The sequence below is a fragment of the Lepus europaeus genome, chromosome 6 (genome assembly GCF_033115175.1).
Source record: "Lepus europaeus isolate LE1 chromosome 6, mLepTim1.pri, whole genome shotgun sequence".
NCBI lineage: Eukaryota > Metazoa > Chordata > Mammalia > Lagomorpha > Leporidae > Lepus > Lepus europaeus.
This window is the reverse complement of record NC_084832.1, coordinates 85,434,575-85,451,071: the sequence shown is the minus strand read 5'-3', so window position 1 is coordinate 85,451,071 and position 16,497 is coordinate 85,434,575. Positions and strand designations below refer to the sequence as shown.

Here is a 16,497-nt window from a genome sequence, read left to right as displayed (position 1 = left end):
GGGGTATGGGGATGCAATAAGTCAACTAAGAATCTATGATAGGGATGGGTACATACATGTTTGTAGTTTTCAAATTTTAAATTCTGGCTGCCATCGCCTTCCCAGCTCCCTATGATAAAGGGCAGAGAGCTGTCGTTGTCTAGAACGATGTGTGGCAACTTCTAACTGGAGGGTAACAACTGCCAGGATTCTGTGCTGCCATTGTGAAGACCCTAGAAAGTTCCCTCGGGAACTCAGTTTCTTTCCGAAACCTCTTGAAATCCATTCTTTATCTGCTTCTCTTAAGTTCCCCCAGCGATTTCCCTAATTAAAACACTCTCTGGGAGGGATGCTATGATGCAGGCATGGGAGGAGAACAGACCATGACAATGGGCCACTCTCTTTTCATGAAAAAAAAAAAAAAAAAAGGGCCGGATGATGCTCTAAGACCCAGGTCCCACAAATGTCCCCCCTGAGATAAAATAGAAGGAGATACTTAGGTGGGAACTCTCTTAGTATATAACAGTCAGGCAGAGGTTTCAGGAAGCACCCGCCCTAATTCCAGTTCTTCCACAAAGCTCTAAAACCTCAAGACTTCCAGAGTCAGCCATTACCTTGCAGCTCATGTCCAGCCAAGCATCCTGCAAGTGCCAACAAGTCTCTTAGTCATAATGAGTGAGGGGGAGGGAGTCGCATTGGCAGTCCCTCCAGAGTTAGGTCATGGGACTGCTGGGTTCCTCTGTCATCACCGCCCAGAATTTTTAAATGTGTGTGTTGGCTATGGATGCCTCTTTCTTTACAATTGTTCCTTGTCTCTATGCCACTTACATCCTGGAGGGGAGAGGCTTCTGCGCAGAAACACCTTCCCTGAAAGGGAGGAGGGCCTTCAGGCAAATCTGACTCTGAATTGCTTCCGGGTTTCACCAGCCACGTGAACACCATCTCCCTTTTACTTCCTGCAGGCCAACTTTCACAACACCCTGCACAAGCAGTTATGAACATTTTCTAGATATTTCTGAAGGACTTTAATGGGTTTTCAAGGACAGTGAGCAGGAGATTGAGTCACTACTAACATCCAGACCCTGACTCCAGCCACCCAAACTCAAACTTGCTGTGTATGACCTTTTCCTCCTAACAATGAGTTGTGTGTACCTGCAGTCAGAAGGTTTCCCACAGATGAAGAAAACTCATGCCCCTGGTTGCTATAAAAGGGGAGTTTTGGAATATCCTTAAGCAAAAAGGGAGTCTAGGGCTCCTGCTCTGTCTTGCCACACACTCTCTTGGGGCCATGCTGGGATAATTTCTAGAAAAATCCAGAATTTGTTGCCCTCTTATGTTTTCTTCAATTCTGTTCCTTTCTGTCCTTAGCCAACTAGTGGTGATTGTACATTAAATGCATGACACTGTCCCAAGTGTGACTGTTAAGTGACTGGTGTTCCTTATTCCATGATTCTGTAAAATAACAGGATTGTTCCCATCTTATCATTATTATTTCATAGTGTAGCCTGGTTTCTTTTAAGTCCTTGCCTGGCATTGTTTTTTGTTTTTGTTTTGTAAGATTTATGTATTTGTTTATTTGAAAGGCAGAATGACAGAGAAAGAGGGAGAGACATTGAGAGAGATATCTTCCATCTACTGGTTCACTCTCCAACGTGACTGCAATGGCTGGGGCTGGGGTAGGCCAACACCAGTAGCCAGGAACTCTATCTAACTCTGCCATATGGATGGCAGCGGCCCAAGCACTTAAGCCATCTTTCACTGCTTTCCCAGGCACATTAGCAGGGAGCTGAATCAGATGCAGAACACCCAGTACTCAAAATGGCACCCTGATATAGGATGCGGACATCACAAGCACCAGCCCTTGGCTCTGTTGTTCTTTAATAATTATTTTAAATTAATTAGTCCCTGACACCAGAAGTAGTCAAGGACCTTAAGCCTAGGGCCTCTTGCTGGCTTCTCTGAGATTCTAAAGCCTTCTGCTAGGTTTAGACATCCCACGTGTTTCAGTGTTACTATGCCTCTGCCAGTGCCTATTCCCCAGGAAAGGTGAACCCCCCTACTCAGGTAAGGGTCCTCAGGACCCTCAGGTTCTTCTAGCACCAGAGCCTACTTAATATAAAAGTAATGACTGAAGTCCAGCATTACCTGTCCAGGACATAAGGGCAGCAGAACAACTCAGGGCCTTAAAGCATCTTGGTTTTCCTGAACCAACACCTGGCAAAGCCATGGCTGTTTTACTGACAGAGGCCTAATGCAGAACGTTCTCATGTTCTTCAAGGTTAATGAACCCAGCAATGCTGCAGAAATAAGTTCCAGAGAAAAAAATCCTCTGGGCATTTGGTAGCTGCTCAAAATCCAAACCTGAAAACCAACAAGTATTGCTGGATAGACCCTCACTGGACTCTTAGGGGCAAGTTTCTTTCTAAGAAGCTAAACCACACAGGCTTCATGGACTGAAAGAAATTGTTGTTGCTGATTATAGCAGCTTGTTTATTCCTTGTTTCCCTGTTTTCTAGGACTAAGTCAGAATCTAGAGATTCCAGGTTAGAAAGAGAACAGCTATAAAATTTCTCTCTGGCCATTTTACCAACTAGAGACTAGGTAAATAGGTTCTTTTAAAACCTCCTAGAGTTTAGTCTGATGTGGATTACCCTGAACTAGCTATCTACCTTCCATGTAACTGGGTTCACCTTTCTTGGGGAATTGGCACTGAAAAAGGCACAGTAACTTTGGGACATGTGTTGCAGGGAAGGTGGCTCCAGGAAAACTCAAAGCTGACAGAAGCCTTTGAATCTCAGAGAGGCAAGCAGCACTGGGTGCCCAGGGCAGGGGGATCCATGGACTGAGCCAGAGCCAAAGTGTTACTGGTTTTGCTGTGTTGTCAAGAGCCAGCAACAGTTCTCCATGCTGCTGAAAATACCATACCAGGGGGCTGTGTTCAGATGCCACCAGGAGAGACCTCTTTGTGGAAGTATCGTCTTTAAGTTAAAACCGACTGTGAAGTGTGAGGTGCACTGACTCCTATTGTCCCCCATCCCCACCCCCTCAACATTTGTGATTCAGCCTGGTTTACCATAGTAGCCCTGGTCATACCAGCTCACAGAGAGCAACATCACAAATGCATTGTAATGGCAACAGCAGCAGCAGGGGTAGTTGTCACGCATCACTGAATACACACCAGGCACCAGGTGGACACTGTGTGTGGTCCTCAAGTAATCTCCTAATGATCTGTGGCGGGGGTGGGGATGGGGGTGTGGTTTGCAAATGAGGAAACAGACACGGAAGTTAAGAAAACTTGCTAGTGGAGCACTAAGCCTGTGATTATAAAGTACATTGAAAGTGGGTTATCACAGAAGTGAAAGAAAGAAAAGGAGGAGGAGGGACAGAGGGAAGTATCATTATATTCTTAGAATTGCGTCTAGGAAGTACATGAAATCTGTCCTTTTTATATTAATAAAGAAAGAAAAAATTTGCCCTGTATCTGATTGAGATAGAGTCAGGGTAGAGTCTGTACTGCAGGCATGAGAGTGTTGTGCACCTGCTGTGCTGTAAGGCTTCCCTCCTCATTCTCTATAGCCCCAACTCTACAGCACTCGGTGAGGGGAAAGAGTGCTATGTGGTTAGCTCCACATTTAAGGTTTTCTAAACCTGCATGAATGCCCTGAATGAGCAGTGAGTATGCATCTAATTATTCCTGGGAAATACATGGCTCCCAGTTTATTTGGCAGTGATCCCAAGGAATGTACCTTTGGAAACATAGTAGTTTAAAATTAAAGTATTTCATCACTGACATGTAAAGGGAAAAAAATGAAAAGAAATTGAGGAAGAGAATAAATAACCATCTGAATTAACTATAAATAATAGGAAATAAACTCTATCTTAATTATCTCCGTATCAACCCTCTTTCTGGTCACTTGAAATAAAATCAAGCGTAGCATTATGTTGTTGTTAAGTGTGATCCTGAAACAGCCCCTTGCTCTTGCTCCAGGTGGAAATTTAACCTGCCAACCCCCTGCAGGACTGGGGAATGTGTTTGGGGATGTTTATGATTCCCTGGGCCCTGCTTTAATGGCTTCTAACTTATACACTTGCTGGCTTTTCATCTTTTTTCCTCTACAATTTCATTTTATTATACTTTCTTTGAAAGTCCTTAGTGATGGTTGAACTAGCAGTTCTTACAGTTGCCACTCAATAGCCCTCATGGGAAGCATCCTGCTCTGGCCTTCTGTGGGGTTTGGGTGTAAGGAAGAGAGATGATTTCAGATCTCTTTTTGAGACAAAATACCTGTAATAGAACGATGTAGAAATTCATATCCATTCAACTTTATGCCACTTTGAACTCAGCTTACACTTAAAAAACTTAACTTTTAAGTCTTGGGCTGGACATGCATGCTATTCCAGATAATAGTTTTGCTTTTGCCTTGTTGGTGGTGCAGACACAGCAATGCCTTCAGGGAGTCTCCTAAACAGGTAGGGGCGGAGCCTTATGCTAACCCCGAGAAGGTGTGCCATGGCAGAAAACCCGTGGACCGCATGGAGAGGCTGTTTATGGAAAATGGAGAAGAAGGAGAGTTGAGATACAAATCGAAAGAAGATATGTTTTTCCACCTTGTGCTCTCAAGCCTAGTTTTCTTCTGGGTTCAGTGAGAGGAAAGGACCAACTGTGATGTCGCAGGGCTGGTCCTTCTGTTGGCAGCCTTCCCATGGGAGAAAGGAAAGGGGAGAACATTTCATCAGAATCTTCTCTTGGTCTCTTTATTTCCTAGTTAAGCCTCCCATGTAAAGCAGACATGACCAGACAGGGCCAGGGGTTGCTGTAGATTGCCCTTGGGTGGCATTGTAGGAGTTGGGCATTGTCATCTTGTGGAATCAGAACGTGCCATGACGTGGTGAGGTAGTCCAGGTGTCTCCTGCAACCTCCACAGCACCTGTGCTCCATGAGTGGCATTGGAGCTAGTTCTTATCATGGAATCTGAATGTCTCCCTGGGCATCCTCTCTGTAGACCAGCCTGCTACTGTCTGCCAAGCGTGGCAGTTCTTGGTTGGTCCTTCCTTTATTGTACTCCCCTTCAAGATGTCTCACTTTGGCAACCAAGGCCAGAGTCCATGACCTTGCTACTTTCTTTTTCTTTTGTTAAGATTCATTTTATTTATTTATTTTTAAAGATTTATTTATTTGAAAGAATGACAGAGAGACGAATCTTCCATCTTCTGGTTTACTCCCCAAATGACTGCAATAGCCAGGGCTAGGCCAGGTCAAAGCCAGGAGCCTAAAAATCCATGCTGATTTCCCACGTGGGTAGCAGGAGCTCAAATATTTGTGCCATCTTCCATTGCTTTCCCAGGCACATTAACAAGGAGCTGAATCAATTGGAGCAGCCAGGATTCAAACTGGAACTCCATTATGGGATGCCATCATCACAAGTGGTGGCTTAATCTGCTATGCCACACTCTGGCACCTGCTGCTTTCCATTCTTAACGCACATAGACTGATTCAACCACAATCAGAATGTTTGGTAAGATATCAGAAACAATCTGGTATGAGGCTGGCGCTGTGGCACAGCACTGCATCCTTTATGGGTGCTAGTTTGAGTTCTGGCTGCTCCACTTTAAATCCAGCTCCCTGTTAAGCCTGTTAATGTGCCTGGGAAAGCAGTGGAAGATGGCCCAAGTCCCTGGGCCCCTACACCTATGTGAGAGACATAGAAGAAGCTCCTGGCTTCTGGCTTCAGCCTGGCTAACCCTGGTCATTGTGACCATTTGGGAAGTGAACCAGCAGATGGAAGGTTTCTCTCTGTGTGTCTCTCCCTCTCTCTGTGTAACTCTATTAGATAAATAAATAAATCTTTTTAAAAAGTAAAATAGAAATAAACTGGTAGAATTTCTAAGGCAGTATTGCACAAGCTCAGCACTATTGACGTTCTGGGCAGAAGAATTCTTTACTATGGGGCCTATCCTGTGCATTGTAGGATGTTTAGCAGTAGCCCTAGCTTCTCCCCATTAGAAATCAGGAGCAGCACTCCCATCCAGGCGGTGACAACCCCTAGTATCCCTAGGCATTGCCAAATGAACCTTTGAGGGAAAATAAATGACCCCAGTTGAGAACCACTGATCTAAAGTTAACAGATGTGGCATTGACATGCAGTTAGCCTCAATTATGTTGTTCCCAGATCAGAAAAGAACATGAATGAGAATAATGGAAGTGACACAGAATGATATCACAGTCTTACAGCAGGGATCTCCAAACTGTACTGCCTACCCCTGTTAAAATTGTGAGCAGATAATTCCCAGGATGCATGCTTACATACATGTGAGTACCTTGTACTAATTCTGTGGCTGCTCTACAAACATTATAGAAGGCAGGGCTGAAAAATAAGGAATGAATTTTTGTTCTTCTCCAGCCTCCAGTGACTGTTTCTGTTCTCCCAGAAGGTGTTCATCCTTCTGTAGTCACCATGGCCTCAGAGGACTTAGCTGCATCTGAACTTGAAAACAGAAGGTGTTCATTGAGTCTTAGTTCTGCCTCCTTTCATAACAACCGCTCTGTGCCTCAGTTTCCCCATCTATAAAATGAAAATAGAAGAAAAAGCTACCTTCTCTCTGCCTGATAAGTTTGTTATAAAGAGCAAGTAAGCTAAAATACATGGAACTTCTTCAGTTAGAAGTATTGCAGGAATACCAAGTGTGGTTGTCACTGGGGATTCCAGAACCTGCTGGAACATTTGGAGTGAGAGAGTGGGTGAGTGTTGTCTCCCTTTCTTGTCTGTGCATCCTGTGTTGTTAGGACTGGATGGCACATTAGGATGTTTCCCTAACCAGCAGAAATTTGGAGAAGCAGGGCAGTTAAAAAGGGTTTGACTCTAATCTCCAGCAGAATGGGCTAGGGGAGTTGACCTGCGTTTCATGCCAGCTCTTTTAAAGCATTGTTAAATCGCTGCAAAGATGCATGGCCAAATTTAGCTTTGCTTTTTCTTCAGCCTACATGGATGTGATGTGAAGTCATCCACTCATTCCGTGACATCGTGGGGATTGGTTCTTCACTATCCTAACAAGAGCATAAACAGTCTTACTTAGGGTTTACATTAAACTGAATTTTTAACACCTAACTCAATCATCAGACGTCTGAGTAAGAGCTGATTTGCTTTCTCTTAGGCTGAGCTAGGGTTTATGCCTGGTCCCTGGGGCCTATCTGAGTCAGAGCTGGTTTTTCCACAACCCTCGTCCCTCAGGTGCCTTGGTGTTACCTGTGGCCCATTTGCAGGTGAGGGAGACTACTTTCCCTTAGGAATCAGTGCACAGATGGGAGCCTTGTGGGAGACCAGAGAACTGAAGTTCTCTAACTGCTGCTGGTTCTGCAGCATCACTCATCAGAAAGGGTCCTTCTGAGCCTGGGTCACCCCTCCTCAGCCCATCAGCACCTCCCTCCATACACACTTGAGATTCTTTTCCAGATAAGTCTCAGGGACTTTCTAAACACTTGAAGGCTTTGTGTCACTCCAGTGAACATGAATCTCAGGTGGTAGTTGTGAGCATTGCTGGAGGCTATTTCAATTTCCTTCCAAAAATTTATCTTGAGGTAACAAAGGGAATGCTGTATATAAGATGCCTGATGCAGGTGGCTGCTACACAGATGTCACCGCTTACTCTTCCAGTGCCTGCTTCATGACCCTCCTGTCATGGGAACTTGGAAACCTTCTGTGGACAGATAGTCCCTGCCCACAGAAGCCCTGGAAGGCACGTGGCAGAGGGTGATGTGTGAGGTGGGAGCCCCCTTGCCATCACCAAAGCATGGGAGCTTCCTTTCAGTGTTTAGTGCCCTCCTAGGATGAGAAAACGTGAGTCCCTCACGCAGCATCTGCACAAGCAGATGAACCATGGGGCAGAAGAGGAGAAAAGCCCAAGTTGTTGGTACCAGTGACCTTCCAACAAGCAAAGGAGGTGTGTTTAAACCACAGGACCTTTTCTCTAGGCTTTAGCCTTGGTTGGGTTCTAAGCTCCCAAACATTAACTAACGCCCTTCTCCCGTAATCCCAGTTAACGTCCAGTTTGACTCCGCTACTGAGGATATCTACAAGACAGGGAGTGACTCATTCTGATATTTTAGATTTATAAGCCAAGATGGCACTCTCATTGGATGGATTTGCCCTGCTTACTTTTCGGAGGCCCAGCAACAACTGCTTTGAGAAACTTTAGCAAAAAGTTACAAGCAAGCAATGAACTAACGTCCAGGCTGATTCTCGACTACGTTATGTCTAGCTCAGCTCAAGTCAGTTGGGGTCCAGCTGCAGCTTTATACATAGCAAAAGGAAGCAGGGCATTGGACCCAGGGCCATGTCCTAAATAGAAAACTATCTCTGGGCCAGACAGTGGTTCTGTTTTAGAACAGCCACACTTGCAAATGAGCTCATCCCCATTTCCCAGTATAGGAGGAATTGGGGAAGAGAGTGTAGAAGCTGTGTCATTTCTAGCTGGAGCAGGAAAACAGCAAAACCAAGGCATAGAACTCCTGATATTCTTGCAATGGTTGGGGCTTGGTATGAGGAAGGGCTTCTGATTTCCCAGGGGCATTTGTGTGTGTTTGTGAGGGTAATGATTCAGGCAGTGGGTAAGTCCCTTTGAGACAGTTTACTGTGAGTTTGGGAGCTCAGTTTCATGCTGCCAGCCTGGTGACTCCACCATCAGGAGGTTTCACCACCTCTAACACTCCCTCGCCTCCCCAGGCCTTGTCATTCATACATGGCACACGGCTCAGGCCTGCCTTCGTGCATGCAGAGCAGGGGCAGGCAAGGCTTTGGGTGGACATGAAGGGAAAGCAACTGAAAGAACTTCAGCTAGTCTCTCTTAAAAGAAAAATCATAGCACAAATATCCAGCAATTTTTTTAAAGATTTATTTTTTATTTATTTGAATGACAGAGATATAGAGACAGAGAGAAAGAGAGAGAGATCTTTCATCTGCTGGTTTACTGCTCCAAATGGCTGCAAGGCCAGGCAGAAGCCAGGAGCCAGGAGCTTCTCCCAGGTCTCCCACTTGTGTGGCAGGGGCTCAGGGACTTGGTCCATCTTCTGCTGCTTTCCCAGGCACATTAGCAGGGAGCTGGATTGGAAGTAGAGCAGCTGGGACTCAAATCTGCGCCCTTATGGGATGCCAGCGTTACAGGAAGCAGCTTAATGCATTATCCACAACAGCCCCATGTCCAGCAATTTTTGATGAAACAGAAATAAGAGGGAGCACTCTATAAAGAATCTCTGTCTTCCAAAATGGCAGCAGAGCTTCTATCCTCAGATGGGCCAGGCATTTCAAATCCTAATGTTACTCCTCACTGGGACGTGGCCACTGTTTATCCACTCTCTGGGTTATTAGTGTCTCCTAGCAGGTGGGTGACATCCATGCTCTATCAGAACAGGGGCTTCCCCCAGGCAGAGCTCTTGTCACTGGTATGCCTGAGCACCTGGAACCATGCCTGACTGGGAGTAGCTGCTCAATAAGTATTTGTTGAATTGATGACTAATGGGTCCCTGCAGCCATCCTACCTAGAGACAGGGAAATAGGATAGAAATAAATCTCAGTTCATGGGACCTTTTCCATTGTCCTTGTCAGACTCAGATTTTATTCAGGCTTTCTGAGGCTTATAAAGAAGGAAAAGGAATGGGAAGACAGCCCAGAAATGACTTGTAGAGCAGAGAGAGGAAAAGTCCTCAATGGTCCTTAGAATCACCTTATGTGGTGATGCCCTTCACGGTTGCCTAAAGCCCTAATGTCCTCAGCAGTTGTCCGTGCTTATTCCTGGGGCTTTGTTGCCACTGTGGGAAGGACAGGGGGGAGAAGAGCTGCCTGCTGGGGCCCCAGGAGGACAGCTACAGCCAGACAGATACAAAATAAAGGCTTCTGGCAGCTCCTACTCATCAGCTGAGAGCAGGTTGTCCTGCTAGGAAAAATATTTCTTTCAGGATGATCTATGGGACTCATGCAAGCAGTGACTGTTCCAAAACAGAATCTCAGGGCAGGCCCAGAGCCTTTTTCCTATTTAGGATGCAGCCCAGATCCTGGGAGCTGTTTCCTTTTGGTTTGTGTGAAGCTGTAACTGGCCTCCCTGTGACCTGAGCTCTGCCTGCCCTGACATAGTGAAGAGTCAGCCTTGGAAATTATTCCCAGTCTTTCATCCCACTTTTAGCTGGGCAGTCCCTGTGCAGTTGCTGTTGCATTATAGCATGTGAAGTGGAGAGCGAGGTGAGTCTTGGCTAGTTAGCCTGGTCTGGCTGATTAAACAAGGAAAGTTAAAACATTCTTGAAAAAAATGGAATAAGTGATAACTTTATTTTGGTGCCCAAAATTTTCAGTCTTTACATAATACACATTTTATCGCTTCTTGGCCTTTTGGCTAAGATCAATTGTAGTATATAATATGCATTTTTTTTTTTTTTTGGACAGAGCTAGACAATGAGAGAGAGACAGAGACAGAGAGAAAGGTCTTCCTTCATTGGTTCACCCCCCAAAATGGCTGCTACGGCCAGCACATTGCGTCTGGCGCACTGTGCTGAACCAAAGCCAGGAGCCAGGTGCTTCCTCCTGGTCTCCCATGTGGGTGCAGGGCCCAGGCACGTGGGCCATCCTCCACTGCTTTCCCGGGCCACAGCAGAGAGCTGGACTGGAAGAGGAGCAACCGGGACAGAACCAATGCCCCAACCGGGACTAGAACCGGGTTGCCGGTGCCACAGGCGGAGGATTAGCCTTGTGAGCCACAGCACCAGCCATAATATGCATTTTTCCTGAACCTTTTGCAGACCCATCTATGTATAGATTTAAATGTTTTTATGCACCAAAATAAACTTACCTTTTTAATTTCATTTTCCATGAGTTTTTGAAGTATGCTTGTATTTTAACTTTCCAAATCAGAATCTGGCAATTATTTTTATACCTACTTCCCTACACTGTCTCCCAGGATCTTCCATTACTTGATGAAGAATGGGGCAAAGGTGGGGGCTGGGCAGGTGGTGTGTTGATCACAGTGTTTTGAATACTGCCCTGACCTCCCGCACTGTTACTTCTTTTGCTATCTTGGTTTATCTTCTCCATCTGGCTCATCTGACAGTCCCCTTGCTCAAGACAGAGAATCAAGGATGCTGATTTCATTGATTTATTTACTTTTTTTTTTTTTTTCAAATTGCCGTTGCATTTTAAGATTGTAGACTATGAATGTTAGATGTATTTAGGCAGTTTGTGAGTAGTGGGTCCTTGCCTAGTGTTCTCTGAGTGTCACCTTCCCTCTGGACACATTGACCCTCCCTGGATCCTCCCCAGGGAACTTCCTTGTTGCCGGAAGCCCCAGGCTGCATAGGCCTATAGGACTGGAACAGTGGAGGTGACTCAGCCCCTTCCTACTTCAGTTTTAAGAAAATGTCCAGTGAGTCACTTAAAGTTTGCACACCCTCAATCATGCTTTCTCTAGGGGACTGCAGTGTGAATGAGCTGAGGAGTTCTGAGTGCTTCTGGCTTCTTTTTTGCTGGTTGTAGCCAAGCCCAGAATGAAACCAACATTGCTCCTTCCCCAGGCCTCAGGCTCTGGGATTAGACTGCCAGGTTCTGCTGCTTGAAGGCCCTTTAGACTGCAGAGCTGGCAGGAATATCCCTGAGAGAAACAACACACATTAGCGGACAGAACGTCTGTTCTTCCAGATGCTGTGTTCTCTGCTCCAGGACACTGGTGAAGTTCTGTGTCCCTCATCTTAGAAATTACACTGGGGAGGTGATTACATTGAAAACTCCCAACTGGGAGGGCAGAATGGAACTCTTTATGGAAGACACACCCTCTCCACCTTGCAAATCTTGGAACAGCCTGGTTCCAAGGTGAATCATCCAGAATGATTGCTTTCATCTTCAGATTCAAATCTCGGCTCTACTGCTCTGTGGTGCTGTGTGACCTTAGGCAGCTTTCTTAATGTCTCTGAACTCTGGTTACCTCATTTATAGAATGATAGTACCAGCCTCACAGAACATTTTTTTTATTATTATTTTATTTCTTTTTAAACTTTTATTTAGTAGATATAAATTTCCATAACTTCCCACCCACCCATAACCCTCCCATCTCCCACTCCCTATCCCATTCCATTCATATCAAGATTCATTTTCAATTATCTTTACATACAGAAGATCAATTTAGTATATATTAAGTAAAGATTTCATCAGTTTCCCCCACACGGAACACAAATTGCCAAATACTGTTTGAGCACTAGTCATAGCATTAATTCACATTGAACAGCACATTAAGGACAGAGATCCTACATGAGGAGTAAGTGCAGTGACTCCTATTGTTGACTTAACAAATTAACACTCTTGTTTAAGGCGTCAGTGATCTCCCCAGGCTCTAGTCATGAGTTGCCAAGGCCATGGAAGCCCCCTGAGCTCGCCGACTTTGATCTTATTTCGACAAGGCCATAGTCAAAGTGGAAGTTCTCTCCTCCCTTCAGAGAAAGGTACCCCCTTCTTTGATGGCCCATTCTTTCCACTGGGATCTCACTCGCAGAGATCTTTCATTTAGCTCCTTTTTTTTTTTTTTTTTCCAGAGTATCTTGGCTTTCCATGCCTAAAATACTCTCATGGGCTCTTCATCCAGATCCGAATGCCTCAAGGGCTGATTCCGAGGCCAGAGTGCTGTTTAGGACAACTGCCATTCTATGAGTCTGCTGTGTATCCCACTTCCCATGTTGGATCATTCTCTCCCTTTTTGATTCTATCAGTTAGTATTAGCAGACACTAGTCTTGTTTATGCAATCCCTTTGACTCTTAGACCTATCATTATTGTCTATTGTGACCTGATATTGATCACTTGGACTAGTGAGATGGCATTGGTACATGCAATCTTGATGGGATTGTATTGGAATCCCCTGGCACATTTCTAACTCCACCACTTGGGGCAAGTCAGCTTAAGCATGTCCCAAATTGTACATCCCCTCCCTCTCTTATTCCTACTCTTATATTTAACAGGGATCACTTTTCAGTTAACTTTAAACACCTAAGAATAATTGTGTGTTAATTACATAGCTCAACCAATGGTATTAAGTAGAACAAACAAAAATACTGAAATGGATAAAGTATTACATGTACATCAACAGGACAAGAGCTAATCAAGAACTGTTTCTCATAGTGTCCATTTCACTTCATCAGGTTTCCTTTTTGATGCTCAGTTGTCACCAATCAGGGTGAATATATGATATTTGTCCCTCTGGGACTGGCTTATTTCACTCAGCATAATGTTTTCCAGATTCCTCCATCTTGTTGCAAATGACTGGGTTTCATTGTTTTTGACTGCTGTATAGTATTCTATAGAGTACATGTCCCATAATTTCTTTATCTAGTCTACTGTTGATGGGCATTTGGGTTGGTTCCAGGTCTTAGCTATTGTGAATTGAGCTGCAATAAACATTAATGTGCAGACAGCTTTTGTGTTTGCCAAATTAATTTCCTTTGGGTAAATTCCAAGGAGTGGGATGGCTGGGTTGTATGGTAGGGTTATATTCAGGTTTCTGAGGAATCTCCAGACTGACTTCCATAGTGGCTTAACCAGTTTGCATTCCCACCAACAGTGGGTTAGTGTCCCTGTTTCCCCACATCTTCACCAGCATCTGTTGTTGGTAGATTTCTGAATGTGAGCCATTCTCACCGGGGTGAGGTGAAACCTCATTGTGGTTTTGATTTACATTTCCCTGATTGCTAGTGATCTTGAACATTTTTTCATGTGTCTGTTGGCCATTTGGATTTCCTCTTTCGAAAAATGTCTATTGAGGTCCTTGGCCCATCTCTTAAGTGGGTTGTTTGTTTTGATGTTGTGGAGTTTCTTGATCTCTTTGTAGATTCTGTTTGTTTTTTTTTTTTTTTTTTTTTTTTGACAGGCAGAGTGGACAGTGAGAGGGAGACAGAGAGAAAGGTCTTCCTTTTGCCGTTGGTTCACCCTCCAATGGCCGCCGCAGTAGCGCGCTGCGGCCGGCGCACTGCGCTGATCCGATGGCAGGAGCCAGGTGCTTCTCCTGGTCTCCCATGGGGTGCAGGGCCCAAGGACTTGGGCCATCCTCCACTGCACTCCCTGGCCACAGCAGAGAGCTGGCCTGGAAGAGGGGCAACCGGGACAGGATCGGTGCCCCGACCGGGACTAGAACCCAGTGTGCCCGTGCCGCAAAGCGGAGGATTAGCCTAGTGAGCCGCGGCGCCGGCCTAGATTCTGGTTATTAACCCTTTATTTGTTGCATAGTTTGCAAATATTTTTTCCCATTCTGTCAGTTGCCTCTTCACTTTCCTGACTGTTTCTTTTGCAGTACAGAAATTTCTCAATTTGATATAATCCCAAATGTTAATTTTTGCTTTGACTGCCTGTGCTTCTGGGATCTTTTCCAAGAAGTCTTTGCCTGTGCCTATATCTTGCAGGGTTTCTCCAATGTTCTCTAATAATTTGATGGTGTCAGGTCGTAGATTTAGGTCTTTAATCCATGTTGAGTGGATTTTTGTGTAAGGTGAAAGGTAGGGGTCTTGTTTCATGCTTCTGCACGTGGAAATCCAATTTCCCCAGCACCATTTATTGAATAGACTGTCCTTACTCCAGGGATTGGTTTTGGATCCTTGATCAAGTATAAGTTGGCTGTAGATGTTTGAATTGATTTCTGGTGTTTCTATTCTGCTTCATTGGTCTATCTGTCTGTTTCTGTACCAGTACCATGCTGTTTTGATAACAACTGCCCTGTAGTATGCCCTGAAATCTCACAGAACATTTTTCTAAGCTGGCAACTACATATTTCTCCAGAACACCTTCCTTAAGTCCCTTGGGTGGATTCTTGGCCCTTGTACTCACTCACATAGCACCACATGCCTCCATCAGTTTTAATGCTTCACATCAAAGTGTTTCCTATGGGACTCTCTCTCCTGTGAATAGCCTGCAGCTTCTTAAGAGTAGATAGATTTAATCCACTTTGTTTCTGGAGGTTCTAGGAGAATCCCTGGTAAACAGTATGTGTTATCCACTAAAAGCAGACATCACTTCTTGAGAGTGTTTCTACATGAGTGTGTTTGTTCACTCTACCTTGAAATTGGTTGAGTTTGAATTGTTGAATATTACTGGTTTGTTTTCCTTAAAGTGATAGTTCTTTTCCCATTTCTTTTTTATTGTTTTATTTACAGAAGGTGAATAAATTTCATGCATTTAACATATACAAATGTAAGAGCACAATGATTCTGTTTCTGTTTTTTCCAGCTAAAAGAAGCACTTGTTTTGGCTTTATTTGTTTGTTTTCAGAGACAGAGAGCGCCTATTTTCTGCTTCATGCCACAAATGCCCACAGTGGCTAGGGCTTGGCCAGGCCAAATCCAGGAGCCAAGAACTCAATCCACATCTCCCATGTGGGTTATGCGAATCCAGTTACTAGAGCCATCACTGCTGCCTCTGAGGGTTTACAGTGGCAGGAAACTGGAACCAGGAGCTAGAGCCCGGAATTAAACCCAGGCACATTGATATAAGATGCAGTTATCTTAACCAGCATCTTAACTGTTAGGTTAAAGGTCCACTAGAGAGGTTCACGTTTTTGAGGCAGGCATTTGGCACAGCAGTTAAGATACTGTTTAGAAAATCCGCACTCCATATCAGAGTGCCTGAGTTCCAGTCCTGGCTCCGCTGCCAATTCCAGATTCCTACTAATGTGTACCTTTGGAGGCTGCAGGTGATGGCCTAAGTACTTGGGTCCTTGCTACACTCCTGGGAGACCTGGATAAAGTTCCAGACTTTTGGCTTTGGCCTAGCCCAGTTCCAGATGTTGTGGGCATGTAGGGGGAGTAAACCAGCAGATGGGAGAGTTCCTTCTTTCTCTCTCTCTCTCTCTCTCTCTCTCTCTCTCTCTCTCTTTTTCTCTTTCAAATAAATGGGGGAAGAAAAGAAGTAGCACTGTTTTTTAGTCCATATTGGTGGAGTTCCGGAAAGCTCATGCTTGGGTCATTGCTGTATTTCTCCTTCTTATCTGCTTTCTGTTTAAGGGCAGTTGTCAAAAATGCAATTGGCAGGAAAGAATCAGATGATAGTGTAGTCAGGGACTCCTCGGCTTTTCACATCTTTATTTTGGGACACTGGGCTTTGATAAGGAGAGAGGACAAGACAGCAGATGGCAGGAAATAATGACCTAATGCAGCCTGGCCTGGGAAGATCTGCAGAATGTCAAGTAGAGCTCAACCAGCTTTGCCCTATCTCCTTTTTGCTATTAGCTGTAGTCTGCATATATTCTTTTTTTTTTTTTTTTTTTTTTTTTTTACAGGCAGAGTGGATAGTGAGAGAGAGACAGAGAGAAAGGTCTTCCTTTGCCGTTGGTTCACCCTCCAATGGCCGCTGCAGCCAGCGCATCTCGCTGATCCAAAGCCAGGAGCCAGGTGCTTCTCCTGGTCTCCCATGAGGGTGCAGGGCCCAAGGACTTGGGCCATCCTCCACTGCCTTCCCGGGCCATAGCAGAGAGCTGGCCTGGAAGAGGGGCCACCGGGATAGAATCCGGCA

At 44.9% G+C, this 16,497-nt stretch overlaps 1 protein-coding gene and 1 pseudogene across 7 annotated transcripts in view; both read left to right on the top strand.

Moving 5' to 3' along the window:
* The window catches only part of MICAL3 (microtubule associated monooxygenase, calponin and LIM domain containing 3), a 215,964-nt gene that overhangs the window by 149,755 nt on the left and 49,712 nt on the right, over positions 1–16,497 (top strand). The gene's annotated exons all lie outside the window — the stretch shown is intronic.
* On the top strand, positions 10,340–10,420 carry LOC133762600 (U2 spliceosomal RNA; annotated as a pseudogene).